At 40.7% G+C, this 27,963-nt stretch overlaps 1 long non-coding RNA gene across 1 annotated transcript; it reads right to left on the reverse strand.

Annotated features, from left to right (window-relative positions):
• Positions 1-1,765: 1,765 nt before the first annotated feature.
• On the reverse strand, positions 1,766-27,963 carry LOC147418267 (uncharacterized). Its single transcript, XR_015187346.1, has 4 exons — positions 27,920-27,963; positions 27,510-27,645; positions 20,769-20,873; positions 1,766-3,217 (listed from the first exon to the last, which is right to left on the reverse strand). It is a non-coding gene; the product is annotated as an uncharacterized LOC147418267 (long non-coding RNA).

The raw sequence follows: 27,963 nt of genomic DNA on the forward strand, positions 1-27,963 counted from the left end.
AGGGAAGTAGCCAATACCACAAATGGGATGGGATCACAAGTAGTGATGCCTATTCCGGAGGTAGAAGAACCATGGACACAATCCTTGTGGGAATCAATCAAAAACCGAAAGGATGGTAGTGCTACATTACAATCAACACCCATTCTTGAGATAAACATGGATCACAAATTTTTCTCGTGGGATATACGATCTCTATAGGGGGATGTCGGGTATGTCGCATCTGAAGAGAGTAAACCACACTCTCTAAAGACTTTCCATCTTTCATAGGAGAACTTGAAAAAAAATGAGAGGTTAAAATGGTACCTTCTCAGTGGAAAGCCACACCAAAACTGATGGATACCAAGAGCTTGCATGAATTGATGTCTTCTCCTATACACGCATTTTATCTCTCAGAGCTACTAAAAATTAAACTGCATCTACGGGGCCAAATAGGCAAACACCTGGAAAACATGGGACTGAAAATCCCTTCACATGATCAACTTGCGGACAAAAACATGGATGACACCTCGCTGAAGAAGCGACAGACAAAGCCAGTACCGGTAAATAAGGTGGGTGACTATTGTGAAGGAGACGAAGGAAACACCACCTTACTACTTGAGTGCAAAGGAGTAAAGATGGTTGCTATAGTAGATAGTGGGGCAGGAATTGCCATTGCAACCAAAGAGATATGGAAAAAATGGGGAAAGCCTGCTCTTAGGAAAACTCGAATGAAACTGCAATTAGCGGATGGATACACAGAGAAACCGATTGGAATATTAGAACAAATGATTGTATCCTCCTGTTGCATCGAGTATGAGCATACCTTTGCCATAATGAATTCTGACAAGAGCAGCAACTTTGACATCATATTGGACATACCATTCATGCGTCAGCTCAAAATGGTACAAGACTGGAGCTATGACTATATCTACTTGAGACACAAAGAGGTCACAACAAAAATCAATGCCAAAATTCATAGTTATAAAGATGTAGTGTGAGCCCCGGGGGAAGACTTGAACTCCACAATTGATTTGGAAAGCAAAGCGTATGTTTGGATGTATGGAGCTCCTGAGAGTGGAAGCCTTAGAAAGCAAGATTGCATCCTAGAGCGTTCAGTAGAAGATGAGGTATATGTATCATAACCATTTCCAGAGGAGTTATTTGAATCCTTTGGATGGGATCAAATACTGACGACTCTTGATGTGTGTGTGAATGAGGTGACACCGACTAAAATCTGTGATGAGGAAGGGTATGATATAACTCCCGTATTTACGATAAAGGTGCTGAAGGAAGCTAGCAAGATTTGTGAGTGTGAAAGCAGAAAAGGTGAGACAAATAGCTACATCATGGAGCATGATGCCAAAGTGCACATAAAGGAATGTGTGCGTATGTCGCACGTGTCAATGCAAGGAACTTGCCGATACACTGTGTGCGAGCCACAAATGGCTCCAAGCACACAACAAGCCTAAACTAGTAAGCTCAAAGATGGCGATGGTGTGTCATTCACCGCTCTACGCTTGCTGTCGTGGAGGATTCCTCGCCGCGAAGAAGAGGGAGATGCCGCTACGTCGTGCTCAATCGCCTCACCGCCGTCGTGCCACCGCAATGCTCGATCGCTCTCTCTCTCTCTCTCTCTCTCTCTCTCTCTCTCTCTCTCTCTCTCTCTCTCTCTCTCTCTCTCACGCATACACACACACACAAGGAGATGAAGAAGAAGAAGATGGAGAGCAAGAGCACTCTTCAATTCCACAAATGAGAGAATGAGTGAATTTTAGGTTTAGTTGACTTTTATATAAGCTCGCCCCATTCACACTTGGGTGCCCATGCTTAGCCAACTAATCCCTTGAATGTTTTAGTTAGAGTGCGCCTCTCATCGGCAATCACTCTTACCCTTTTTCTATTGGACCGACAAGCCCGGTACCTAACTCTACCAAATAAATAATACGATGTCCGCTGTAGGTGATAGGAATGTGCGTGAGGGTTAACATGCCCCCCTTCCTGATGTAGATTCCGTTCTCGGAAGCTATTGAGTTGAAGCTCGTTCATTGAGGTGGAAGAGCATTTGAGATGAATGTCCTTAGCCTTCTTCAGTCACTGCAAAATCAAACAACATTGGCACAGTAATTGCATTCTCATATACAAATAAAAAGCATATGCAGTTTTAGGCAGACAACTTGATTGGTAGCATAATTCTAAACCATTTGTCAGCAATAAACATTAAATTGCAATATAATCAAACACATAAACAGTTGTAAAGGTAAAAAATTAAACGAGTCTGGGGTCGCTAATTTAACGATCGAAAGGCACTAAAGATCGACTATTAATACCACGGCTAAGCTTCTTAATTTTCTTTGGTCAATTAAGTTGTTTAATCGCGAGAGCCAAGTATCTCATGTTCGAGGGTTGACTAGAGGCTATACTTAGAAGACCTTGTAGTTAAGCTACGATAAAAGGAATTTCTCATGAAATCATCGCCTCACTGATTACCTTTTCTTTGACCCCCCAAAGTCTTTCACAATGATTCAATTTTGATGTGTGTGCTTATTTTGCATGCCTTGGGTTTTTTTCTTTTCAAGGAAAAGCGCCCACACTGGGATCCTCTAGGGCTCTAGTACCATAGGCGATACATGTGAGTGGAGTACCAAATCAAGCTGAGGTTTCTCTTCCATCATAAGATTTTACACTATGACACTTTGATTTTTTGTTTGTTCGTTTACAGCCTTTTACTTTTGTAACTTTGGGGGGTCATATAACACTGTTACTCTCCCCAAGCTCATCACACTAGTAAACTCCCTTAATAATACTTAAGCTAAAGGTCAATAGGGACTAAGCCCACTAGAAAGCCATAGTACATTTCACACAATGCTACCTAAATCGGATTAAGAACCTAAGTAACCATTGATTATTAGGAAGACATTCCCCATGGTATTAAGAGAAGATCTCTAACACCTAGCTTGGTCAAACTAGCTTAGTCTTATTGCTTGATTTTTAAACATAGACAAGTGATTATGACAAAAAATTACATTGAATTTAATGTTTGATACTAAGAAAATGTGTTGAATATTATGCTACCAATCACAATTAAAGCAGACAAACATGGATGCAAAAAGATAAGGGGCAATGCTAATGGACAAGAAACACCTGTTTGTGTTCATGGTCGCGCTTGATTTGAAAAGTGGATGAGAGAAAGATTCCATGAAGGTCCAAATCCTAAGAACAACAATTGTTCCTATACACACTATGAAACACAAAGAATACCTTTAGGAGGCACATTAGTGGGAAGAAAGAACTTTGCTAATCACTAAACTCTAAAACAGATTTTCTATCGTACTAATCCTACCTACCCTCCACCACTTGAGTGATGAGGATCAAAGGTTTTTTATGACGTAGGTTTTTGTTTCAGTGTATCGGATGTGAATGTGTAGGTTTGGGTCAATGTTTTGACTTTTATTGTGAATACTTGTTTGCTAATTTCTCTTGCTCTTTATTTTTATTTTTTTAATGAGTATAAGGCTTTATATATACATTCCCTAAGATTGGGAGATTGAGAGCTCAAGGAGGAAGGTTGAGAGGGGAGTAAGTGAATGATGATTGTCAGCAAACACTCCCCCCTTGCTCTCCATGGTTTCAGCTGAATCAAAATCCTCTTCAGCGTCATTTATATATACGGGGTCATCACCAATCCCTATGTTGGTCTTTGAACTGGGTCTGACTTCGTTTCTTTTTGCGATCTCTTCCTTTGTGTTTTCTTCTTTTTTTGAGATTGGGCCATTGATGCCGTGTTTCTTTCCTCAAGAATATAATTTTGTTTTTGGAGCATCGATCGTGTGAGTACATTACTGTTATCACAGGTGTACTTTGTGATGGCTCCTCGGTAACTTCAATCAAGTTTAATGGCATGATCTTCGGTGCATTTGGATGATTTGGACATTGGGCAATCAAATGATCTATGCCACATCGATTACACATGAGTATCGTCATTGTAGACGTGCTCGCTTGATTGGTTTGCATTAGTGTGGCGTTCTTTTGTAGCTTAATAGGACACTCGGCTACACGATTTGGACCTCCACACTCATAGCATTGAAGAGGTGGTCTCTTAGTAGTGTAATTGATATTTTGGCCTCTTGCCGCAAGAGCAACTACTTGATATACAAGTTTGACTTGTCCCCAATAGTCCTCCATGTAGTATTGTGGACTTTCTTCAAGCACATCCATCCCATAGGCAATATTAGGATCTGTATCTTCCTCACAGCCTTCCAAACAAGCAATAGATGACTCACAACCCACTTAATTCACAGAAGTGATTCTTGGATGTGGTGGTTGCGGTCCTAGCACTGGAGGTGGTAAGGGTGCTGCTTGAACAACATTTTGGGCCCTAGGGACCATGTGTTGTGTTGTTTGTTCAAGAGGTGGTGCCGGCATCAATGCAGGCACTCGAGGTGTGATGTCCATGCTAAGGTTGGTCTATTGGCCATCGCGCGTTAAATACTATGCAATCCTTAGCTTGATGAACATACCTTCCACATGCATTGCAATTCCCATTGAATTTTACTCTAAAAGTAGGGCATTCACTGGTACTATGCGGTCCATAGCATACTGAGCACCATTGTTGCTCCCTTATTGGATACATATGATTGTTTTGCGGAGCACGATTGTCTCTAAGACTCTCTTGAATAGCCTTGGTGAGATCTGCTAAAGTCATCTCAGATATTCTTTGGCTCCTTAGCAATAGGCTTTAGGGTCATTGGCTGATGCCCTGATGCTTGCGAGCTAATAGATTTAGGCCCAACAGACAGTCTTTCTCCTTGAATCATTAAATTATCCTCCAATTGGATCGCATTGGTGGTGACTGCTTCCCAAGTGGTGATACCTCTAATGACTTGGCCAGTGTAGATATCCTCATGTCGTAATCCCCTAATGAATCTATCAAGCAATTGATTATTATTGAAGCACTCATTTGGATTACAACGAGAATTCAAATGCTTCAAGTGACTAATAAAGTCTCTCACCGACTCTCCTTCCTCTCGTTGGGCTTTCTGAAGCTGAGAGGCTACTCCCCAAAGCACTCCCTCTCGTATGTATTCTTTCAAGAACAGTCTCCTAAGAGTAGGGTAAATCGTTTTTTCTTCCACCCTTAGGGTTCTATACCAATCCCCTGCCTTCCCACTTAAGGTTAGGCTTAGTGTATTACTCTTATGCAGGTCATTGTGTTCTCCTAGAGAATCGCATATTTGTTCAAACACTTCGATATGCTTTCTCACATCCCCGTCTCCATTAAATTTTTGTGTGAGCTTGGCTGTTTGTACTACCTTACTTCTAGGCTCTCTATCAGGCGTGTTACGCATATTCTCAACAATAGATCGACCAATAGCTTGAGCAAATGTTGCCAAGTCACCTAAGTGAGCACGAACCGTGGGTGTAGGTGCTCTCGAGACTACATGTGGAGTAGGTATTGGCATTGGTCTTGGCGCATAGGAAGCCCTTGGATTCCACATTGGGTACAGTGTTGTGCCATGGGGTGGCCCAAAGTTCATATGTGTGGCCCTAGGCATAGCAAACATTGGATGTGACATGCTAATGCTAGCCAGTATGGTCCCATGGAAATAAGAGCTTGGGCATTGTGGTTGAGGAGCATAGGTTGTTGAAACAATGGGAGGGGTAGGGACTACATAAGTACGAGGACCCATGGGTGTATACGATTGGTACACACTTGTAGGTACTATTGCAGGCATTGAGCTGCCATGTAATGGTGCTTTACTAACAAATGAGGTCCATGGCGTGTTTCTCGGCATGCCCATCATTGGGGTAGGTATGGTAGTCGTGGTGTCAGCAAGGGAAAGATGAGCTAGACTTGGAAAGGTAAAGCTATCACTTGTGGGCTCAGATTGCACCGAGACCTCTGGCGAAACAACATATGGGGGATCCATCGGACTTACCGAGGGAGTCTCCATTTGCGATAAGGTCGGTTGTTTAGCCTTTCCAAGTCTATCTGATCTTTCCCTTGATGACACCACGGCTACCATGCCTACCCCAATGATGGGCATGCCGAGAAATACGCCATGGACCTCATTTGTTAGTAAAGCACTACTACATGGTAGCTCAATGCCTGCAACCACACCTACAAGTGTGTACCAATCGTATACACCCATGGGTCCTCATACTGATGTAGTCCCTACTCCTCCCAGGGTTTCAACTACCTATGCTCCACAACCACAACTCCCAAGTTCTTATTTCGTTGGGACTATATCGGCTAGCATTAGCATGTCACATCCGACGTTTGGTACGGTGTTGTGCCATACGGTGGGCCAAAGTTCATATGTGTGGCTCTAGGCATAGCAAACGTCGGATGTGACATGCTAATGCTAGCCGGTATAGTCCCAACGAAATAAGAACTTGGGTGTTGTGGTTGTGGAGCATAGGTAGTTGAAACCCTGGGAGGAGTAGGGACTATATGAGTACGAGGACCCATGGGTGTATACGATTGGTACACACTTGTAGGTACTGTTGCAGGCATTGAGCTACCATGTAGTAGTGCTTTACTAACAAATGAGGTCCATGGCGTATTTCTCGGCATGCCCATCATTGGGGTAGGCATGGTAGCCGTGGTGTCATCAAGGGAAAGATGAGGTAGACTTGGAAAGGTAAAGCTATCACTTGTGGGCTCAGATTGCACCGAGACCCCTGGCGAAACAACATATGGGGGATCCATCGGACTTACCGAGGGAGTCTCCATTTGAGATAAGGTCGGTTCTTTAGCCTTTCCTGTATCCAAGAATCGCATGAGACCCATTGAAGGCATGCTGATCCCCTTGTTCTGTCTCTCTAACTCAATGACCCTATGATGACCTCACAAAATCTTTGTTGTTGATCCTCCACACTAGTAGCACCCATTGTGGATTGTAGGACATCTAACCAACCCACGTGATAGGTGTGACCTGTGTATAGGTCGGTGAGAGTTTCCATTTGTAGTTCATACTACCAGTTCTCATTTAAGAATGCTCCATCTAGGATTGAGGTGCTAGGGGTGTCCTTTGAACTAGATGCAATGTGGCTTTCTAGGGGTTGGCCCTTAGCGGTTGCTAAGTCAGGAGCACTCGATTGATCTCTTAGCAAGGATATCGACATAGGGGATTTTGCTTTTAACTCTCTTCGTTGCTCCACCTTGCGTAAGCTCTCGACTTACTTTTCCGTAGCCGCAATGATATATCGCTCCCTCTTGCACTTCGGCAAGGCTTCTACCAGCGGGTAATATGACCTTGGAGGGGAATAGCTCTGAAGAGTCAGGAGGTGCAGTGAATGAAGTATTCACGTGCACATTCTCTAAGGACATGTCTACGTTGGTCATGAATGGAGAATTTACTTCCCCACCCCCCTCATTTACATCATTAGATCCATATTCGGAGCGAGTGGCTCTACTAAAGGTTTCCTTCAAGCGGTTAAGCACGCTCGGCCTGGATCGTGGGCCCATGGCATGCATGTCTTGGCTTAAGCTATTGGGATTAGGCATTGGGAAACCTTCCATGACGTCGTAGTCAGAGAAAGAGTCACTAGCCGCTATGTTCGGGTCTTGGTTTGTACTACCTTGAGTCCCCGTCGAGGGCCCGAAACCTAAGGTAGCTGGATATTGAAAACTCGCGTAAGTCGAAATTCTCTCTAGTTGCTCCGTCTCTAGCACACAACATGAGCGCAGATACATGTGCCTTTGACACCCTACAAGCGTCGGCGAATAACCTCGAAGGTTAAACTGCTTACTTTTTTAGGCGTCCGTTTTCAGTCGTTTTTTTATGTTTTTTAATGATCGTTTTTTTGACTAAAATATGTGATAGCTCAAAACGAGCGTATCACTTAGAGGGTCACGGTATGCTTTATAGCACAATGTTCGATCACCTAAAGCTCCGTTGGTCCTAAAAAAAATCGATTTTTAGCTACGTGTGAAGCAATTTAAAGGGTGACTGAGGCATGAGCCTGAGCGTGAGCTCGAGCTTGGGTCTGGAGATATTCCCAATCCCGGTCCTATCTTTAAAATTTTTAATTTTTAATTTTTTTTTGGGGATAAGGTCGCCGCCGCCTGCGTGAGCACACACACACACACTCTACCTACCTACTTACAACTATTACACCTACTGTTACACACTAACACACTTCTTTAGCTCTCACAGATCTACTTCCTACTTACTGTACTTTGCATTACACAGAACTAACAACCTTAATACTAAAACCTTATCACAAAGAAAACACAGTAACATTTGAAAACTTCATTAACAAAGAAATACACAGTAGCAACACAAAATCCTTCTTCTCAACACACACACCTTCCTTCCCTACCTTTCCTACAATTGAAATTGCACCATAAAAGAAGCACAAAGTGCCATTCAAGCTTAGTGTATGGCATTCCCCGGCAACGGCGCCAAAAATATGCGCGTATGTCGCACGTGTCAATGCAAGGAACTTGCCGATACACTGTGTGCAAGCCACAAATGGCTCCAAGCACACAACAAGCCTAAACTAGTAAGCTCAAAGATGGCGATGGTGTGTCACTCACCGCTCTACGCTTGCTGTTGTGGAGGATTCCTTGCCGCGAAGAAGAGGGAGACACCGCTACGCTGCGCTTAACCGCCTCGCCGCCGTCGTGCCGCCACAATGCTTGATCGCACACTCTCTCTCTCTCTCACGCATACACACACACACACACACACACACAAGGAGATGAAGAAGAAGAAGATGGAGATGGAGGAAGAGCACTCTTCAATTGCACAAATGAGAGAATGAGTGAATTTTAGGTTTAGTTGACTTTTATATGAGCTCGCCCCATTCACACTTGGGCGCCCATGCTTAGCCAACTAATCGCTTGAATGTTCCAGTTAGAGTGCGCCTCTCATCGGCGATCACTCTTACCCTTTTCCTATTGGATCGACAAGCCCGGTACTTGACTCTACCAAATAAATATACGACGTCTGTTGTAGGTGATAGGAATGTGCGTGAGGGTTAACAAGGAAGCAGAGCAACAATGAGAATATGTCATCATTGACATACCTAAAGAATTGTCAAAAGCTATTTCAAAGAAGCAGACTCCAGAAAAAGTGCAAATGAAAGGAGAAGAAGGAAGAAAACTTCCAAGCTCAACATCAAATGTTCAAAAAATGCAAGATCAAAAGAAGAACAGGGACAGAGAACAAGATTGACTGTCTCCTACGACGATCAAATTTAGCATACGTGGAGAAACATGACTCAAAATCACATGTTCAGCTGTGATAGATCCAAAAGCGACAAAAAATCTAATGACTTATGGAACGTGGATCATGATGGGAAAGCCGCCAATCACTGAGCTAGAGGAGATAGTATACACAAGTTCAAAAATACCGACTCCTAACCTTGGCATGGCAGAAGCTGTACTCAAGTTGAGTACCGGAGAGTATAAGGATACTTTCCACATAATCGACTCCCATTACATCAAGGAGAGTCTAGTCTTGACTGAAAGCTGGAGGAACGTCTTCTTTCGACAACAATCAAAAGCCACAACAACAACACCATCAAAAGCCCCAAAAGCACCTCAATTCAATGCAAAAAAGGAGCAACCAACCATCGCGGAAAAATTTAAAGCAAAGGTAAACACTAAAGTATATCAACCTCGCCATACGACTTTACCTTCAACGAGCTTCCATCGAATTTTCTGTGAAGCCTCTACGTCAAGAGCCACACCATTAACAATGCAATGGAAATCAAAGCAAAAAGTCTATCAACCAAATTTTCCATCATAAAAGAGTATCCAAAAGAAGCCAAAGAATGTCAACCAAGTGTTGGTATCCAAAGAGCACATTAAAGTCAAAGACCCAGTTTGGATACATGAAGCACGGGTTCAACCACAACAACAAAAGGTGACAGGGTGGGTAGCATCAAATGAGTCAATCACTGATCAAGGCTACTTCCAAGGAAACACTAATGTTTGGGCAAAAAAGCCTAAAGTAACAGACTGGATCTACTCGCCTCAACCAGGGAATTCTACAAAGAACAAAACACACTATCAACACAAGGAAAACAACTCAAGAAGGAGAAAGAACACCAACAAAAGGCAAACAAAAAGACCTTCCAAGTGGGTAATGCGAAAAGTTTGGGTACCGAAATCAGACTTCAATGAAGATACCCAACAGAAACAGTTGCAGTAGCGGATGATTCCAGTTAAGCTACTTAAAGCACAAGGATTTTATGAAGGTAACACTCCAATATGGTTACCAAAAATTGTAGCATAATCTGGAACAACCAAGAGAAATCATGCAGCACAAGTTTCTATCGAAAGGCAAGCAGTGAAAACCAAGAGCCAACAGAAGCCAATTGCAACCAAGGCTACTAAAATTTCTAGATGGATACCTCGTCATCAACTAAAGAATCAAGGCTTCTACAAAGCAAATCATCAGATGTGGCTACCAAAGCATAGTGTCCATCAAGTCATCAAACAAAAAGAGCGAATACAAAAGACGGTCACACAAGGACCAAAAACAAGATGGGTTCCGGAGTTGCTCGTGGAAACTCAAACACAAGGAACCCACACCTATCAACAACCGCTTCTCATGCGAGATAAAGCAAAAGCTACATCAATCCCTACAAGCGCTGAAGGACTTGTTTCACAAAGTAGTGACAACATACAACAAACATGTCAAGAGGAGCCAAAATATGCCAATCTACTTGAAAAAATGGTGGCATCCAAAGATCAACACAATGGAAAAGGCCTAAATTTTCAAAACTTATGGAATTGGGTTTCTGGGCTTGAACATGTAAGTCCAAGTCGCCATTAAAAATACATGGCATAAAATTTAGAGTCGGGCAGCTAAGCCACTAAATGAGCGAGGTGTTAGTTCCAAACCTTCATGTAATATTCTCTATGGTCTAAGCATCTTAGTTATTCTAGGTACTGCTCAAGCTGAAAGAGTTGAGTATAATTACGTTGTGTCGCTCATGCTGGTATAGGTGAGCATAAGAGTCGAAGTCATTGTAGCATAGTGGTAAGTGAAGGAGGAAGTCCAAAAGACACTCACACACTCATCATAGTGAGGAATGAGTGGAGAAGCTTCTACATTGAAAACCCTTCTTGGAAATGTAGAAGCTATTGAGACGTCCTTTGATGTCACATGTGCTACATTTGTTCCTTGAAGTACCCATCAAATCCATCTTTCACAATGCATGCTTTTGTTTGAAAATTTTTCATAAGCATATAGAGTGTCCCATAAGTGGCATTTGCGTTAGGCACTCTTCCTTTGTTTCTCCCAAGCACTCACCTTGCATGACAGGTACTTCAAGTGGATTTTCTCAACTCCAATAAGAGCGTATACCAAAGGCACTTTTTTCCTACTGGGTTTTTTTCCTTTGGTCATCCAGGTTTTAAGATCCTAATCTAGAAACCCTCACATTATCTTCTTGTATATATTCCTTCTACATCAGCAATAAGGAAATGTCTACCCAAATCAATCGACAACAATTTGGAGCAAAATCGCAGGTCTCCATATGCTTATCAAGAGCATCTTTTATCTTCAAGGGTGACAACAAAGCTCCATCAAAAAATGGCAAGTCAAAGAATGGCCTACAACAACAAGCAATGAAAAAATCAGAAAGCGAGCTATCCACAACAACAATACGTACCTCACACAACGCTTCAACATTGGTGACCTATTGCAGACAACTCAAATTGCAATGGACCTTGAAAGCAAATCCAACATAAAGTCCACCCCCCAAAGAGGATAAGTTCTACAAGCTCAAACAAATCAGCATCCATCTTCATGCTGGCCAAGACTGGCAACAGAGCAAAGACTGTGCAATGAGTTAAAAAGTTGTCCTAATAATCAAAGATCAAGTCATGTATCAACAACATGGCAGATATGAATCACTCAAGGAAGGGGGGAGTGTCATCAACGACAAAGCACTTCCCAAGCTGAAGTCCACCCTTGAAGACAAAGTTGAAGACAACCCTATGACAAGACTGCACAAGGTCGTGTCAAGGGACGAAACGAATTAGGAAGGGGGGAATGTTTGAGGACAGATCAAACGGGCGTCCACCTTGCCAGACACATTTATAGTTTATTATTTTGCCGAGCTAGTGTAGTAATACTCTTTGTAAATCCTAATTCCAGAGTAGTAGTCATTTCCCTGAGTTGTAATTCTCTCAATGACAATTGTAAAGGTACATGTGAACTGGCCACTTTTCATTTAAAAAGCCCTAGGTATAAAAATCAATAATTGTAATGTGAAAGGAGGCTTATCTTTAGAAGAAGTGGGAGCTCAAAAAACGTACGCTCAAGCTACGAGCTGCTCCAAACTTGTAATCATCGCAGTTAATGATTTGGTAATCCATTCAAAAACTTGCATTGTGTTCCTCTCTCTTTGCTCTTTTATTCAAGTGTAAGCATTGTCAGTTTTGCTGTGGTTTGTGACTACATGTCTGTGAGCTATAATTGCAGATTTGAGTGCTTAAATCGTTGTTTTTAGTCGTTTTGACCACAGGAGAGTGTTCTTAGACCATAGAACTACAGTTCTGGATAGTTTAGTTGCAGTTTTCAGGACCTTTTTCATGATAGATCGTGATTTTGGTACCTTGTTGAATTGCGACCAGACTTGCTAGGATAGTGGCCCTAGGTGTCCTAGACCTCCTCTTAAAGTTTCGTTGCATTTCAAGTCCAGTTGAGTGCCAAAATGGCGTGATGACCTAGAGCTGTGAGAAAGGACATAGGCAGATTTTCATGATCACTGAGTGTTGGTTTGCTTGTCGAGCTAGTGTGTTTGCTTGTTAAGGTACACTTTGTGAGATTGACGATCTCATAGAGTCTCCGTGCCCCATCCAAGTCACTTTCCCTGAGTATTGACATTATGTTAGTGCCAGAAAGCTATGCTGTAGACATCCGTCACGGCGACCCGCTAACAAAGATAGTAATAAAAAATCTCATGGTAACTTAGACTACCAAAATCACATAGGTCCTCTTACTTCTCAGCTACATAGTCTCTTACGTATGCAAGTTAGGATTAGTAATGATGATTTTAAGTTATTGCATGATGATGGAAACACACTTGATTTTATTTTTCCACATGTTACACAAAAGCTGAAATTCCATATGACTCCCATGACTTAGAAAGTAAAGCAACTTTCCAAGGAACCAAAATAAATTTTATGTACATAATAAAAGATTTGCAATACCAATAAGGAGACTTCATTGAATCCCAATATTTTTTTGTAGCACCATTATAAACACAGATTTAATTTTGGGTATTGGAGAAATCATTTTAATCCAAATACTGACTATGATAAGCATACACTGAATGTCACACATAATGAAAATCTTTCACATTATAAGCTAACCAAAAGCTAGAACTAGAACCTCTTCCTAGTCACACCCAAGCGAAAAGGTTAGCTCAAAAGATAACAATAAATTTTTGGTTCTAATCAATGAAATTGAAACTCACGAAGACCAATTGTCTCCTTCTGAAGGAAATATCTTGATGAAAAAAAGAATTTTTTGTTGAAGATCTACCTTTAAGATTACCTCATTGTAAAGGGAAAAACCACACAATAGAATTGATTTGAGATAGTGCACCACCTTGTCAAGCATGTCAAAATCAAATTGAACAAAGAAAAATTCAACATCAAATTGAGGAATAATTAAATCGTAGTTTAATTAAGCCTCATACTAGTTCTCTTAGTCAAAACAAAAAGTAATGCTTATTGTTTGTGCATTGAATGTAGAGCATTGAATAAAATCACAATAAATATTTTTTTTCTTATTCCTAGTGTTGATGACTTACTTGATAAGTTAAGTGGTGCATCCCATTAGGGAAAATTTGGACTCTCAAGGGGCCCTATAAGGACTTTAACTTTCTCTCTCTTGTCAAAAACTGGTGCATGGTAAATTTTTTATAAATGACATAAAAAATTATCGAACCTTTTGAATTTAGAATATAATCATCGAGATCTATCCATTGATATATAGCATATCATCAAATTTCTTATATTCTAAAAGATTCTATTTTTTGATATGACAACTCCGTCTTATACATGAAATCTCTCCCCACATTTGAGGAGAGGCCATAACTTCTACAAATCAACTCCAATTCTGTCGGAGTTTGAAAATTCAAAACCTACTTTCTAAGATCTTTCCAATGATATGTTGGTTGATAGGGTTTTGACAAAGGGTTTATGTACTTCACAAGAGCGTCCCCTTTAAATCTCCACACTGTAGATATGGCCCTCCATTGTATTATTATATGAAATAAACTTGAAATTTTAATGGGGCTTTCTCCACTTGGACCACCTCCTCACTTACTTTTGCTTTCATTCGTTCCACCATAGCCACATCAATCATCCCTCAACTGGGTGCTATTTTCTCCTTCTTGCACATTGCCTTCTACTATTGTTGAGCATGGTTTACAACATACGTAGAGCGAAGCTGCAAGATTTTCACTTGCACGAGCATTCCCTTTCATCCATGACAATTTCTTTTCTTCCATTGTACACTTCTTAAATTGCATTCCAATTCACTTGAGTCTCGTGCATGACGAAGCCATGGAAGTTCATTGACTTGCAATTGTGCTTGATCATTACTTTGTTCAAAGACTACCAGAAGAGATGTCGTGCATCTCTGTCCTCCTCTTTCATCTTGCACGTGGCAATTATAAGTAACAACCATGACACTCAATGTCACAAAGAGTTTTAGATTGTCATAAAATCTAATATCTAACCAACCCAAATGATTTTCTCATATTAAACTGATCATTTAATGTGGGATAATAAACAGGAACAAGGGTTAGAATATAGACATGTGCTTACAGATCTGTCTCAACACGGGGCCAATGGTAATGGGGTCCAAATGAGAGATGGTCAGTCAAAGAGCAATACTACCTAATGGAGCTTAAAAGACCTTAGGGTTAGCTTCATTAAAGACCTCCAAAAGTTAGTGTTAAAAGGTCCTTTGACCTTACGCAAGCTAGGGCTAACCTCAAGGTGGGAATCATACCCGAGCATGAGGTGCTAAGACGTTTAAAGTGGTTGTGGGAACCTTGCCCAAAGCTTGAAATGATTTTTATGCTTAAATGACTAAGGTTTTTGAAATGTTAAATTCAAAGATAAGTTCTCAAGAGGCATGAACATCCATGCTTGATTGACTAAAGCTTGAAGTATTCAATTCAAAACAAATGACTTAAGAAGCATAAAAGACACATGCTTGCTTGAATGAATAAGTCCTTGAAGTATTCCATTCAACCAAATGACTTAATAAGCATAAACGACGCATGTTCAAATGATCCTCCACATGTGGCCCTCATGATGTGCTTGAATGCTATTGGTTAGGTTTTAAAGGGGTCCAATGAGAATTAAGATACATAAAAATAAATAATTAAGTTCCTTCTCTCAAAAGAGAAAAAAGAGAACACATGTCCAAAGGAAATAATAAAATAATACGAGAGAGAGAGAGAGAGAGAGGTGTGTGGACCAAGCATGAGAGGGAGGGTATACTCTCCCACACCCACACACACACACATTCTCTCATTGTGTGGAGTGCAAAATGCAAGAGCTCCATCTCCTCCAAGTTTGTTGAGAAGTGGAGAGCCTACACCAACACTCTTGGCTATGGAATGCAAATCCAACCAAGAGCCATGTTTCAATGCTTAAGCTTTCCATCTTCTTCATCTTCATTACTATGCTATTATGCTATGCTAAGCAAGAAGATTGATGATAAGTGAGGAACTATTTCTTTCTCCTATAGAATGTTTCTTCTTCGTCTTCCCTACCCTCATTCCTCGCTAATTCTATCCACCTTCTAAGGTGTTTGAGGCCTTTGGGACTGAGGCTTGGGATAGTTAATGATTTTGCAAATTTTATGTTAAGATCGTGATGCATGAAGCTTTCCATCTTCATAGTATCACCAAGGTCACAAGGAACACAAAGATTGTATTGTAACAAAGTCTCTCTTGATGGGAGAATTTATAATACAAACGCCTTTTGGAGGGGGAACCAGCTCCAAGTAAATCCGATCCTCATCTATTGTCATATTCTCTAATACTCTCTCTCTTGCAAAAGTATTGTTCATGCCAAGTTAATTAATTATTATGTTTATGTTGCTACCATCAATTAAGTTCACCTTCCAAGTTCTCAAAGTAATGTCACAAAAATGCTCACTCTAATTCTCTTAATTTCGCTATTCTCAAAGTTCATAGGCCAACTGCATTACATTGGGTATCAGAGCATTTGGTTTCTCTTTTCTTGCCTAAGAATAGAGGTCCTTAAGTAGAATATTAATGGTTGATTTTGTTAATTATATTAGGGTAAGTGGGACTGGGATCTCTTATCGGTTTTGTTGAGCCCACTATGTGGGATATGGTGCACACCTCGGGAGCTTTGGTCTTAATAATGGAGTCTTCTTAGACTTGCCTACGGCTTTACCATTATTGAGCATTAAGAAGTCCAAAAGGAGCTATCTCCTTCGGCAACTTCGCTATGTTAGACCTACTCCACTACTCTTTATAATTAACCAATTCGAGCCGTGGATGTAGATAAGTGCCTATTTTCAAAGGCTAAGAGGAGTAGCAACTAAGGTTTTGAATTGCCAAAGCATACACTAAGTAAACACATAAGTTTAATTAACATGGCTGACAATAACCAAGAGAGTAGAATGAACATTGATAGCTTTGATTTTGCACATGAAGGTGCTAATGATGATGCCCCCATGTTTGTTAATTATCGTGTTACTAGGTTGCAACAAGCTATGGGCAACCCCACTTTGCAAGCCGCAGTTACTCAACAACTTCATGCTTATGGGATTTCCTTTCCTTTCCAAGAGGAGAGAGAGCTTAGGAGGCCTCTTGAAGAGACCCCCAAAAGAAGACTCTCTCCCATACAAGAGGAGGAATCCAAAGATCAAGAAAGTAATGAATCCCTAAGTTCCTCCAAATATGTGGCTCCACGAAGAAGGCAGACTAAACGATTGCCAACTCCTCCCAAGAGGAAACGGTTAACCCATAGTCCTTCTCCTTGTCACTCCAAAAGGGAAGAGAGGAAACAAAGGAAGAAAAGGGAAAAAAAGAGGTCACCCTCTTCTCACTCTTCTTCACCTTCCTCCTTTATCAATGAAAGCTATGGCTATTCTCTTAGACAATACAAGAGGGGAGGACATCGCAAATCTTACCCTGCATGGCAAAGGTCACAAAAGCTAAAGAAGTTCAAAGAGGGAAAAACGAGTATCTCTTTTCTCACCTATGATGGCATCTTTGGTGCTACCACAAAGTATTGGCCTTCATCCAGCAATTTGATGCAGCCTTTGGAGATGAGGGCTTCACGGAGTCCTCCAAGCTACACCATGTAGCTATGCACTTCCAAAAATCGGCTCGTCAATGGTGGGCTAGCCTTCGTGGCAACGGCAAAGCCCCAAAGACATGGAAAACTCTACGAATTTCCATCATGAAGCAATTCCTTGCAAGCGATGCAAAGGACAAAGTGCTCACCGGATGTCGGAGTTTGAGGCTTCTCTCTCATGAGTCTATCCACAAATGTGTGGACAAGTTTTGGGATTTACATCTCAAGGCTATTGTCTTTCAAAAGATAGACTTTGCCGAGCAAAAGCAACAATTTTGTTCAGGATTACCTGAAGAAATGGCCGAGTATGTCAACTCCCAATGGCCTGGTTCTATCATCGAAGTAATCCACCACACCATGGTTGCTTCCCGCATCAATTTCCAACAAGGGGCTAGACGAAATGTCAAACCCATGGAAAACAAAGACAAAAATGATGCAAAGGGAAAAATCAATAACCAAAATTCTTCCCAAGGCACTTCCTATAATAACAACAATAGGTCCAAGGAGAAGGGAGTTTACAAAGGTAAAAACAAACTCTCTCATGAAGAGCTTGAAGATTTTCGCTAGGACCATAAGTGTTTTAAGTGTGGGGAGCAAGGACATGGCTATCCTTCTTGCCCCAACAAAAATGCTCGCAATGAGACTCCTAGGGCTTCCACCATCGAAGCTCCAAAGGAGGATGCTCATTGCAAAGGATCATCTCTCTCCTATGCTTGGGGAAAGGTAAGGGAGCATGATGCCTTCATCTTGTTGGACCTAGCTCTACTCACAACTTCATATCAACAGAGTTGGCCACCAAGTTGGGCATTCAAGCTTTTGAGATGGGAGATATTGTAACAGCTGACACAGCTTTCAAGGGACAGCAAGCCTCCATTACTCCCTTGATTGGGAAGTTGAGGCTTCATGTCCAAAGCTATGTCGACAAAGAAGACTTTTTCATCTCTCCTCTCCAACATGAGGATGATATCCTAGGGGCGCCATGGTTTGATCGCATGGCTGCCAACATGAAGTTCCTTGAGAGGAGAATCTACTTCACCTACAGGGGAAAGAACATGTATATAGATGCTAATGAGTCTGGTCGTACTATACCACTTGTAAATCCTCTTACCCTTGATAAATCAATGAAGAGCTCAGTTTCTGCGTACATGATTTTTGTCAAAGAGTCCCTAAAAGGTCCTAATGTTTCATCAAAGGTGAATGGTAGGAATCAAGAAGAGTTGAACTTGTCTAAGTTTCTAAAAGGATTCCAAGAGGTGTTCATCGATGATATCCCTATGGACTTACCTCCAAAATGAGGGGATGATGACGATCGAATTGAGCTCCTATCACGAAGCTCACCGCCTAACAAACCTCCTTATCGAGTTTCCCAAGCTCAACAAGAGGAGATCATGAGGCAAGTACAAGAAATGGTAGACAAAGGGATGGTGAGGCCTAGCTTCTCTCCCTTTTGTTCTCCAGTATTTTTAGTGCAAAAGAAAGATGGAACATACCCCATGTGTGTGGACTATCGCGCACTAAACCATATCACTATCAAAAACACATTTCTCGTACCTCGGGTAGAAGATCTGTTTGATAAACTACAAGGCTCTACCTACTTCAGTAGGATTGACCTTAAAAGTGTCTATCATCAAATAAGGATAGTGGAGAAAGATATCCTAAAGACCGTGTTTCGTACAACATTTGGTCTTTATGAATATCTAGTCATGCCTTTTGGCTTGACCAATGTACCTGCCACTTTCACTCCTTTGACGGAGAAAATATTTAGACCCCATCGCAAGTTCACTGGAGTGTTCTTCGATGATATCATCATCGGGTTATACAAATTGGAGAGCGGGTATTTCCAAGCAATGAAATAGTCAAGCAAGTCCCTTCAGACATTCTTTTTTACTAAGAGCAAATTGCAAAAGTACAAGAGGGTTTTCCATTGCTGCAAACTAACACCACAACCAAACTCAAATCCCATGATGACTAATCCCATGGAACCGAACTTGGAGCCAATTTCAATCATGGAACAAAAAAATGCCACGGGCGTGCCGCAAGTGTCGGCGAAACCATTCCACATCGGTGCCTGCGACAAGCCAAGGGCACCTAGCATATGCTGCTCTAGCACTTTCCACCTCTATTATCCACTCGGAATACATTTCCATCTATAGTCTTCGAAATTCGTCGAAGCGCACTTTTTCAACCTATCAAAAACATGACTCCCAAGTGCACACCATGTAGTGTTTTATAGTGGTTTGTACCATGAGCATAGGGCTCTAGCATTCACTCTCCTATAGGTAGCCATTTATCAAAGTGTAAAATGGTGTCTCAAACAAATAAGTGATCAACCCCAACCAAGGGCCTACTCAGTGTTTAAAAAAAGCTGGGGTTTAGTGTATTTTAAGAGATTTGAGCTTGTCTTTAAAAAACTAGGAAATTTACACAAGTTTTAGTCTAATTACCAATAAATTCTTCAAATTTTGACCTAAAAATTGGGAGATTTTCAAGTGTGCCCTTATTTTCACTGGTTAGAAAAAATATATTTATCTAGCTCTGCGTCGCCTAAGCATTAATGAGCAAAACATAATCAATTAGTGGTTGAGAGTACCTAGCATTCGAGAGCTTTCCTTGTCATTTGTCTCAAGGGGTTCACTATGTGTAAAACTACCATATCATGTGCGTTCAAGACATGTTTGTAAAACCCCTTATCTGTGAATTTTGTTAGGAATATAATGTACCCTTTTCTTTTAAAATCTGTAAGTTTTTTTCAAATTTGAAAAAATAATACCCTTATGTATATATATTTATGTAAATTTTAAGAGCTTTAAATACCCTTCTGTTGAACTCATGTGATAGGTTACATTTTTATCAGGTGACCTCCCCGGGTCATTTGTGGACAAGCTAGATTGAAGAAGTCTATAAATTATATGATTTCTTGATCTTGAAGACCAAAGTAATATGGCCAAATTCACAACACGTGGAGGCGGTGCATATCTTAAAGACAATCTATCCTAATGATTCAAACTCACACACTCCTGTCATATGATTAATGCCGGACTCCCACAACAACTCGGGCAATCATATGAGTTGCTACACACGTGTAGCTGTGCAAATTAAAACACGTGCATGTCTTCTCGCATAATTCAAGACTACACCTGCTTGATGCATGGTGCCATGACCCCTTGGCTTTACGCGCTCCCTCCTTGTCTGCCCCCCACCTCACCCAATACTACTTGTCTGCATCGACTGGCTTTCTCCTTCACACTTAATGGGGCTGAACCGCTAGTATCCCGTTTGATTCTTTAAGTTTTTTATTTAAAATCGTTGGCCCCTCATTTGATGCTTTTAGTCTTTTATTGAAATCATTGGCCTCTCCTTACGTAATGGGTCTACATTAAAAAAAAACACACACGCATTTATTCAGCTAACTTGAAAACAGAGAAATTATATTCCACAAAGAAACAAAAGTCAAGTGAACTAACACCTTTGAGGAATCAACTAACATTGGCAACTTCAGGAGATATTGCCGTGATGTTGCTATTTCCACCTCCTCTTCACTTAGAACTTTATAGTTACTCTTCTCCATTATCTGAGAACAAATCTAAATCTCTCTCTCTCTCTCTCTCTCTCTCTCTCTCTCTCTCTCTCTCTCTCTCTCTCTCTCTCTCTCTCTCTCTCTCTGTGTGTGTGTGTGTGTGTGTGTGTGTGTGTGTGTGTGTGTGTGTGTGTGTGTGTGTGTGTGTGTGTGCGCGCGCGCCTTCAAAGCCACCTAGGCATCCCCCTCTCACCATGCTCGCCCTCCCCCTTCCCCTCCCCTTGTCAGCTCACAATCTGCCTTGCCGACCTGCAAGTTAAGGCCCATAGTGCTTCCAAATTTCCATGCTTACCCTTGTCCATGGAGATCCCTCTGTATGTGCTCCTGAGAGATGAGGCTTAGAGAACGGCACAACTGTGCCACCCGACTTCAATCAATGTGCTCGCCTTCGGCCACAGAGAGAGAGAGAGAGAGAGAGAGAGAGAGAGAGAGAGAGAGAGAGAGAGAGAGAGAGAGAGAGAGAGAGAGAGAGAGAGAGAGAGAGAGATGGTTCTGTGGTTTTCAACAGTAAGCCTTCATTTTGGTCCCCCCTTCTCACGATGCTTCGCCTCCCTCCCCACCACACCATCTCTCCAATATCTCCCTGGTCTGCTGCTGCAACCATTCCACGTCAGCGCGGACTTGTTGCAGTAGCAAACTAGTGCGGGTAGCGTCACCAAAATACCCATTTAAGAATTTCAAAAGTTCCCAAAGTATCCCCGATATTTTGTCCTAGATTCTCAAAATGCCCTTTAAATTTTCCAAAATTTCCTAAAACGCCCGGTTTTGAGATTAAATTTTTCCAAAGATAAAAAAAATTGTAGCTTTTCATAAGAAGACTAGTTGTCTATCAATACAAGATGCTAAAACTAGAATTTGAGTTGGTTATGTAAGCTCTGCAGACAAATTGCTTCGTTATATTTTGAACATAATTGCTCTTTTTGTAGTGACAAATTACACTCAAAAACGGATCTCAATTGTCAAAAAGGAATAAAAATTGGAAAATCTTGAAGAATCTAGCCAAAATAGATACAAGGGTATTTTGGGAATTTCTAAAATTTGAGGGGTATTTTGAGAATTTCCACAAATTAGAGGGGTACTTTGGTGATTTTTCCTTGAAACAAATAGCATTTGTCAAAATGAGTTGGATTCCAAGCTTTTGTGAATGATTTATTTTTTGTTGTCTTTTGTCTCACTCGCACCTACAATTGCTGCTTTTTGCCCATTTGCTGCTCCCTGCCCATAGAATCACGCCCACACAATCCGACTCTTGCTAAATATCATACTCTCAAGGATATGGGATCCTTGAGAGCCTGCCATGTAGCCTCGGGGACAACCTGCTTAGTAGATTAACCAGTCAGTAGTTCGTTCCACCAAACATGTTTGAACATATGCTACAAATGAGCACGGACTCTGTTCAACATAGCTCGTGATCCAAACTAGGGCGAGCTACTAATGAGCATGAACTCTGTTCAACACAAGTTGGATTCGAACCAACACTCTTGATTCATTCCAACAACCCCATAGTGCTAATGACGTTCGCTTACAATCCGATATTTATCCTAAGTCACAGACGACAGTACTTTGACAAGTTGGAGGGACATTGGATTGTAGCCATAGATTTCGGCATGTAGAAGAAACAGTTCTATTGTACCTCTGTTCCTATGATGGTTGCTCTAGTTTACCTATTGCTGCAAAAGATCTGGCAAGCTTTGGTAGTTGTAAATCACCATTCTCTGAGCTAGGACTAAAAGATTCTTTCAATCTTGCTTGGATATCCTAGGATTAGATGATTCTCTAGTTGTGCCATGGCCTTGGGCGTTTTTAACAGTGAGAGCACTCACATTATAGAAGCTTTTAAGGAATTGTTGCTTCATGAATTTATCTCTGCATCCAATAGGCAAATGCACCTGAGACTCGGGCCTTTCCTGTGTAGGAGAACTTGCATTTTGCTCTAGGTTGTATCAATTTTGTCTATTGATCTCCCAATAGACTAGTTAGGCAAGAAATTGTCTCAAGGAAAGTGGTTCCAAAAGAAAAATGATCAGATAAAGCAGTAATTTGGAGATCCTACAAGGCACCTCTTCAAGCTTTATTTTATCCTTAAATTTGGAATTAGGAGGGCTAAGAGAATTAAGAGGCAGCTTAGAAGCCAATGCTGCACAAGCTGCCAACGAACTTAAGCAGGACAAGAAGTTTTGACTTGAACTTTTGGTAATTAGTAAAATGGAGCTTGCCAAAATTTTTACAACCTATTTTTGAGAGGAGGTATGCCACATGGAATTGAATTGTATATGTTTCAAGTATGAAGAGATTGCTCGTGCCTCAAGTATTCAATTTTTATATTGGTTCTAAAATCTCATTTTTTGCGATTGAGTGTTAGATTTGTGTAGTGAAAGTAATATGCATGGCATAATTTTTTCCTTTCACCATTGTTGCTATTGTATCAATTTGCTCGAATTTGTCTTCACTTGGTTTTTTTTGCTCGGTGATTAGAAACCACGTAATCATCTACTCCAAGTCCTTGGAGGAACACAAGCAACATCTCCAAGTGATTGAGGGAGAACAAGCTTTTTCTCAACCAAAAGAAAAGCCAATTTTTCCTTCAAGAGATTCAATACTTAGGTCATATTATCTCTCAATATGGTATCCGTATGGATCCATCAAAATTAGAGGTAATAAAAGCATGCCCTAATCCAAGGAATCTACATGAGCTAAGAAGCTTTATCGGTATGTGTGCATACTATAGATGCTTCATAGTAAAATTTTCTCAAATAGCAGGACCATTACATGACTTAACAAAGAAGAATGTTAAGTATTTATGGACTGCTAAGGAGCCAAAAGCTTTTGACAAGCTCAAAGAGAAGCTTACCTCTCAACCAGTCCTCATACTTTTGGATCTCTCAAAACCATTTGAAGTCCAATGTGATGCTTGTGGTGATTGCCTTGGAGCAGTCTTGCTTCAAGAAGGGCATGCCATAGCATATGAGAGCCGAAGGCTCAGTACGGATGAACAGGTCTTGGGCATTTATGAGAAAGATCTTTTAGTTGTTCTACATGCCCTAGACACATGGAAGCACTATCTATTGGGGACTCCATTCATTTTACGAACAGACCATCAAAGTCTCAAGTACTTCATGACGTAAAGAAATATTTTCAACAAACAAATGAGGTGAAAAAATTTTCTTTCAAAATTTAATTTCCACATTGCTCACATTGCTCGTAAGCACAATCAAGTGGCTGATGCACTTTCACGACAACCAAAAGTTAATGCTGTGTCTATAGCAACTCACAATGATCTATGTTCTATGATAGATGAGTATGCTACTGACCCTGACTTTAAAGACATAATGTCAACCCTTGCTTTAGGGAAGAAAGAGGAACCATTCACCTTGCAAGATGGTTATCTTCTCCATGGCAATAGGCTATGTGTTACCCAATCCCTTCGTGAGAAAGTCATTTATGAATCCCATGCTCCTCCCTATGCGGGGCATAGAGGCAATCAACCTACTCTTTGAGGAGTAGAGACGTACTTTTATTGCCTACCATGAAAGTGGACATACAAGAGTATGTTTCAAAATGTGTGGTATGCCAAAAGACCAAGTATGATAGAGGGAAGCAACCTGGATTACTCCAGCCATTGCCAATCCCTAATTCACCATGGGAGAGTATATCCATGGATTTTATCTTTGGATTACCCAAGTCTATCCATGGGAATACGGGAATATGGACAATAGTCAACAGGTTTAGTAAGCAAACAGACTTTATCCCTGTCAAGAAGACTACTAAGGCACACCAAATGGCAACTCTCTTCATATCCCATATTTTCAAACACCATGGATTGCCAACATCCATCGTGTAAAATAGAGATCCTAGATTGATCATTAATTTTTGGAAAGGTCTCTTCAAAATCTAGGTACAATATTGAATTTCTCTTCGGCCTATCACCCACAAACAGATGGCCAAAGTCAGATAGCCAATCTTACAATTCTTTATCTACTAAAGACCTATGTTACAGAAGTAGATCAACGCTCACAATGATAAAAGTACTTACCTCTTGTAGAGTATGCGTATAATAATACTACCCATACTTCTATGGGAAAAGAACCTTTTGAAATCATAGAGGGAGACCTAAAAGCCCCTTGCTACTTAAAGTACATGGAAAGATCTTCTCTACGGATGAGTATAGCCGTGACCTGCAAGCATCTATTCAAAAGATTAAGAAGGCTATATCCATCTCTCAACTAAGGCAAAAAGCTACTACTGACAATCACAGAAGGGCCTTAAGGTTCAAAGAAAATGATTGGGTCTTATTTAAGTTTCCTAAGGCTCGATTGAGGCAAACGACGGGCAAAAATCCTATGGGCCATCAAAAGTATTATGCTAAACTAGTAAAAAGATACTATGGTCCTTTTCAAATTTTGAAGCCAATCAATGAGGTGGCTTATCAACTCAAGTTACCTAACCATTGGCTCATACACAATGCTTTTCATGTGAGCCTACTTAAGCCCTACAAAGGAGAGCCTCCAAATGAACCAATTATTGAAGACCCTCCTGAAATCGAAGACCAAGAAGAGGTGCTACAACCCAAAGCTATCCTTCGGCATGAAGAGAAGGTACTACGACATGGTAAGATTATACGATGGTATCTTATTAAGTTCAAAAATTATCCTTTTGAAGATGCTAGATGGATGCAAGGAATCTAGATTAAGGATAGTATGAACCTTGTCAACACTTACAATGCTACATTAGAATAAGCAAATGTACATGTTTCTTTTAAATGATCAATTTTTTGTCTTATAAGACTAATTCTCTCTTTATTATGCACAAATTTAAGTAGTATGCATACTAAGAATCATGTTTGTGATGACGTCGTCCCTCAAACACCATGTAGAATTTGTCGCTCTACTTGGGAGGTTGAAATGGACTAAAGAGCAGACATGCTTGTGGCAGCTATGTCTCCCAAGCACCAAATGGATTAATCATCCATCTTGGAATGATGTCATAGGGTAAAAAGGGATCCTCTACCCGCTAAGACAAATTGACTAATGACTATGGCTTTATCTCTTTTACCTCATAGTCGAGGACAACTATGATTTCAAGAGAGAGGTAATGTCATAAAATCTAATATCTAACCAATCCAAATGATTTTCTCATATTAAACTAATCATTTAATGTGGGATAATAAACGGGAACAAGGGTTAGAATATAGACATGTGCTTACGGATCTATCTCAACACGGGGCCAATGGTAAAGGGGTCCAAATGAGAGATGGTATGTCAAAGAGCAATGCTACCTAAAAGACTTTAGGGTTAGCTTCATGAAAGACCTCCAAAAGTTAGTGTTAAAAAGTCATTTGACCTTATGCAAACTAGGGTTAACCTCAAGGTGGAAATCGTACCCAGGCATGAGATGCTAAGACGCTTAAAGTGGTTGTGGGAACCTTTCCCAAAGCTTGAGATGGTTTTTATTCTTAAATGACTAATGTTAAATTCAAAGATAAGTTCTCAAGAGGCATGAACATCCATGCGTGATTGACTAAGGCTTGAAGTATTCAATTCAAAACAAATGACTTAAGAAGCATAAAAGAGACATGCCTGCTTGATTGAATAAGTCCTTGAAGTATTCCATTCAACCAAATGACTTAATAAACATAAAAGACACATGTTTAAATGATCCTCCACATGCGGCCTTCATGATGTGCTTGAATGCTATTGGTTAGGTTTTAAAGGGGTCCAATGAGAATTTAGATACATAAAAATAAATAATTTTTCTCTTTCTCTCAAAAGAGGAAAAAGAGAACACATGTCCAAAGGAAATAATAAAATAATACGAGAGAGAGAGAGAGAGGTGTGGACCAAGCATGAGAGGGGGGGTATACTCTCCCACACACACACACACACACACACACACACACACACTTTCTCATTGCGTGGAGTGCAAAGTGCAAGAGCTCCATCTTCTTCTCCAAGTTTTTTGAGAAGTGGAGAGCCTACACCAACACTCTTGGCTATGGAATGAAAATCCAACCAAGAGCCATGCTTCAATGCTTAAGCTTGCCATCTTCTTCATCTTCATTACTATGCTATTATGCTATGCTAAGCAAGAAGATTGATGATAAGTGAGGAACTATTTCTTTCTCCTATGGAATGTTTCTTCTTCCTCTTCCCTACACTCATTCCCCGCTAGCTCTTTCCACCTTCTAAGGTGTTTGAGGCCTTGGGATTGAGGCTTGGGATAGTTAATGCTTTGTGCAAAGTTTATGTTAAACTCATGATGCATGAAGCTTTCCATCTTCATAGCATCACCAAGGTCACAAGAAACACAAAGATTGTATTGTAACAAAGTCTCTCTTGATGGGAGAATTTATAATACAAACGCCTTTTGGAGGGGGGACAGGCTCCAAGTAAATCCAATCCTCATCTATTGTCATGTTCTTTAATACTCTCCTCTTGCAAAAGTATTGTTCATGCCAAGTTAATTAAGTACTATGTTTATGTTGCTACCATCAATTAAGTTCACCTTCCAAGTTCTCAAAGTAATGTCACAAAAATGCTCACTCTAATTCTCTTAATTTCGCTATTCTCAAAGTTCATAGGCCAATTGCATTATACAAATGACAAAGAAAGCAAACGAGCAATGAAAGCCAACCTTCATGATTGCAGGCATGGCAAGCCCCGGTCATCCAATCAATGCATCACATAGTGTGATCAAATTGATCATCAAAGATTGATGGTTTTGTTTTGCCTCATTCTACTCGCAAGTTCTACATCGGTGGGCACCACACCTATTGTTGATATTTTAAAACAAAGCATTTCTCAGCCACTCTATTTTGCCCTGGAAAATGAATTTCTAATAAAATCATACAAGCATTGTTTTTTAGACTCAGTAATGCATCAATCCATAGCTTTCCTTGGAGTTTCTAGTTTGAGCAGCCGACATTGACCTTACAAACATATGTTATCAAAAGAAAAATGATGCCTTTAATAAAGAAGTAAACTAAAGGAATTTAAGGAAGACTTATCATCCATTTTTGACTAATGGTTCCATCTCCTCTATACCTTCACATGCTTGTTCGATAGGTGGGGCTTGAAGCATACTTCCC

This window comes from Adiantum capillus-veneris, chromosome 30 (genome assembly GCF_014529385.1).
Source record: "Adiantum capillus-veneris isolate H3 chromosome 30, ASM1452938v2, whole genome shotgun sequence".
In the NCBI taxonomy this organism is placed as follows: Eukaryota; Viridiplantae; Streptophyta; class Polypodiopsida; order Polypodiales; family Pteridaceae; genus Adiantum; species Adiantum capillus-veneris.